The sequence below is a fragment of the Sciurus vulgaris genome (assembly GCF_902686455.1).
Source record: "Sciurus vulgaris genome assembly, chromosome: 11".
Taxonomy (NCBI): Eukaryota; Metazoa; Chordata; class Mammalia; order Rodentia; family Sciuridae; genus Sciurus; species Sciurus vulgaris.
This window is the reverse complement of record NC_136472.1, coordinates 94238936-94243096: the sequence shown is the minus strand read 5'-3', so window position 1 is coordinate 94243096 and position 4161 is coordinate 94238936. Positions and strand designations below refer to the sequence as shown.

General features: G+C 38.4%; 1 pseudogene across 1 annotated transcript; it reads right to left on the bottom strand.

The window, feature by feature from the left end:
- Positions 1-1967: 1967 nt before the first annotated feature.
- Positions 1968-2345, bottom strand: LOC306639932 (microtubule-associated protein 1 light chain 3 beta-like; annotated as a pseudogene). The gene has a single exon. The product of its transcript is annotated as a microtubule-associated protein 1 light chain 3 beta-like (transcript).
- Positions 2346-4161: the final 1816 nt, after the last annotated feature.

Here is a 4161-nt window from a genome sequence, read left to right as displayed (position 1 = left end):
AGTACCTATGGAGCTAATTCTTTTATCATGTGTTGCTGCTGACTTCTAGACCATCAAAAACCTTGAAATACCAAGCAGATAAGAGCACAAAATACATTATATAGCCAAAATTGGACATTTCATATGGTTTCTATCTCTGGCCAGAATACAGCCACTTGTTCCCAGTTTGAAGCAAGCAAAGATATAATGTAGCTGAGTGTCCAAAATAAGAACTGATATTGATTTCTACAACACAGCAATTGCTATCTATTTTGATAGTTATTTCTTAGTCAAATTAACCTGTAAATCAAACTGCTTCCATCAATCTGAATACATTCACAATATCACTTATAAAAGATAATTTCTCTTTTCCTGTGTCTGCTTAATGCCACAGATCTTCCAGTCTCCATTCAAATATACCTCTAAATAATTAATCATTATATGGGTCATGGGAGTTTATCTATTCTTTTCTTTTCTTTCTGACAGTTAGTTATTCACTAGCTACCTTAAAAACATATTTGTTTAAATATTCCAGAATAAAGATTGCCTTCTGAGTGTGTTGCTTTTTTTTTTTTTTTTAAAGTATTAGCAGAATCTTACTGATGACACAGTTGTTATGAGAATCCCAGGTACAATGATGTACACAATCTAAACAACAGACTTTGCGAATTTACATAATGTAAAAATAGACATATTAAAAGCAAACCATGTGGACAGACACAAGCAGTAGGGAGTGGGGGGCATAGGGCACAGCTCTGTTCCTTTTCCCTTCTCACTGGTGCAGGGATCTTGCTGAGTTACTCCACAAACACCAGGGCTACCTCTGTCCTGATGAGTCTGAGGTTGTGTAACTGGTCTTTCTGTGACACTCCCAAGAAGGGATCAGAGTCAACAGCCCCATGCAGACAGCAGGAAACCCTGGTGGCTTATTTCAGGTTGAATCTGGCGGTCCATACCTGGGGATGCAAACATTTGTTAATATCATGTGTCTCCTTTTGCTGTTTTCTTCCCAGTGGACACAGAATGGGAGAATCCTAGTGGGATTCCACAACTTCTCTTCAAAACATGAACTTTTTACTAACACACTTAACATAAAAAGGTATCTGTAGCTTTAAGCCAAAAGACAAAGGAGGGGATCTGAGTGCCAGTGCTGTTTGGCTCTACCATTCTCTGGTATTAACTGCATCCTAAGAGTGCAGGAGCACACCACTTGGTCACTTACCAAAGAAGGCACCAGTCTGAAGACTCAGAGCAAATTCCAAGCAGGAAAAAAACAACAACAAAAACCATGCCTCTTTTCTTGGCAGTCTTTAAGAAATTAGACCAAAAAGCACACATAGTTCAGGCCCCTATTTTCTACTGAGCACTGGTATTTTTCGGTGTTAACTGACTGAAAAAGAAACCAATTGAGAACCTTTTCACACTGCTGAGGTGTAGACTCTTGGTACCCTGCAAATAGGTATCAGGAACCTTGAGTGGAGCACAGCCCCCATTTGACCCTGTTCTGTGCAAAATCAAAGGTGTTTGGGGGCATGTGCAGAGAGATCCCCTTAGAGAGATAGCTTTAGCTGAATAGAAACTTTTCTATGAAAATGTGCTAGGTTCTCTGAACCCAGAAGAGACTTCGTATTTCTCTGAATGCTTTGCAAATTGCTGCTCAAACTGCAAGTTCCTAGTTGGGGAAAGAAGAACATTGAAGTAATTTGAAGTTCTATTTTATTGGCAATTTAGGATGGCAAGTATTTTATTTTGTAAACTTCTAAAATTTAAAAACAAGATGTCTGGGTTAAATAATATTTTTCCAAAGCTGAGGGTGTTCATTTGGAGCTTCATTTTCTGCTTGAAATACAAAAACAACTCCTAAAGCTCCAACGTGGAACACAACTGTTCTGATGACCTGTGACTAGTTAAACTTATCCGTCTCAGTTGGTGACATTCTAGTATTTCCTTGGGAAGGGCTTAAAAATCTCTGATGCATCATCCTAGTCTTACACTGACAACTTGCTTCCAAACATCTCCTGGGAGGCATACACCATGTACAGGAAGCTATCTTCATTCTTCTTGCTCTCGCACACTGTGTACACAAGAGTGGGCATGCTCACCATGCTCTGCCCATTCACCAAGAGGAAGAAGGCCTGGTTTGCATTATGCTGCAAGTGCCTTCTAATTATTTTGATGAGCTCACTCACATTGACCTGGTCAGATTGGAGGAAATTGGTCTTATCCAGGATAGGCAACTGCTTCTCACCCTTGTATCTTTCTATTATCACCGGGATCTTGGTGGAATGTTGCTCTGGGATGAATCCTACTTATTCTCCTCTTTGTCTGAAGGTGTGGTGCTGCTTGAAGGTCTTTTCGGATGGCATGGTGCTAGGGGTCCAACTCTGGCAATGGTGACTTCCCTTATGTCTGCATCCTCAGCCCATAGCCAGGTCAAGTTACCCATGCTAACTCATGGGGTCAGGGCAGGGCTGGGCCACAGGAACTTTTTAAAATGTGCAGACAGCATAGTCTTCTCAGTCACCACATCATATCTACTATGGTCCTCTATTCTTATTCCTGCACTATTTAGTAACACCTAATTTCTGAAACTTTCTTGATAATATTTGGTTTGCTAACATCTATAAAAACTCTAAGAGAACTTATATATCATTTCAAGAGGGTAGTACAAGAAGTGACCTCATTGGAATTACAGTTTTTTATATAAGTAAATATAATATCAATCACTTGCCAGACTCCAAATTTGTTATTTTTATTCTTAAAGTAGCTCCTTTATGATAGTGAGCAATACTTTTAAAGTCAGACTTCCTGTTAAGGTTTGGCTATGAGGTGTCTCCCAAAAGCTCACATGGGAGACAATCCAAGGTTTGAAGGAGAAATGATTGGATTATAGCCTTAAACTAATTGGTGAGTGCCTCCCTGATGGGATTAACTGAGGGGTAACTGGAGACAAGTAGGGTGCAGTTGAAGGAGGTGGTTCATTGGAGGCGTGGCTATGGGGCATATACTTTTGTATCTGAAAAGTGGAGTCTCTGTGCTTCCTGATCACAATGTGAGCTGATTTCCTCTCTCATACTCTTCTTCTGGGATGTTCTGCCTCACCTTGAGCCCCCAGAAATGGATCTGACATTCTATGGATTAAGACCTCTGAAACCATGAGCCCTTAAATAAACTTTTCCTCCTAAAATTGTTCTAGTCAGATTCTTTAGTGACAGAGGCTAAAAAAAGCTGACTAAACACATTCTTTCCTATGTAAATATCTCTTCTCACCTCATTATACCCTGTTCATTTGCAGTAGAAACCAATGGTGTTTGTAAAATTTGATGCTCTGGCACTAAGAGATTAGTCCAAGTGATGATCACTTGACCAAAAATAGGTCAATAATTGTCTATCAACTAGAATTTGAGGCAAGTAAAGTTTAACCTAAATTATTAACATTATGTGTTGATAAAATTTTACAACTCTTTTAAAATGGTGTTTTTCTGTCCATGTAAACTTGTAAGTCAACAAAGATGCTATAAAGTTGAAGAAAAACACCAAACAAAATAAAGTTGAGTGACACATTGGCCTCTTCAAAGCACTCTAGGAATTGATTTCAATCTGTTCAGAATGCCATTCATACTATCATGTTCAAGGTTTATGAAATACCTTACAAGTCTTGCAACATACTAAACAAGCTCCTCCTTTTCTTGCACAAGTTCAATTGAGTTTACATATTTGGAAGCATAATTCCCATTCCAGGGTTCTAGACACAGATAGAGGAAGGTGAGTTTGATTTTCAAACTTATAATTTGTGAGTTGAGAGATAGTGATAACAATTAAGTCCAGAGTTCTTGTTTTTTTAAATCATACATTCTATACTAAGAAATCATTTATGTTCACAAAAATCTTAGAACATTTGAGATGAAGGAGGCATTAACAGCTTGTTATGGTTTAGATATTAGATGTCCCTCCAAATCTCATGTGTGAGACAATGAAAGATAGTTTAGATGTGAAAGGATTGGGTTATGAGAACCTTCACCTAATCAGTGCATTAATCCCCTAACAGGGATCAATTGGGTAGTAACTGGTGGCCTGTAATAAGTTATCCTTCTCTGAGAGTTAAGTACTTTAGTAGTTTTCCCAATAATATTTGTCATCTTTTTTAAACCTAAGATTAGAGACAGCTGATTTTTAATGAAC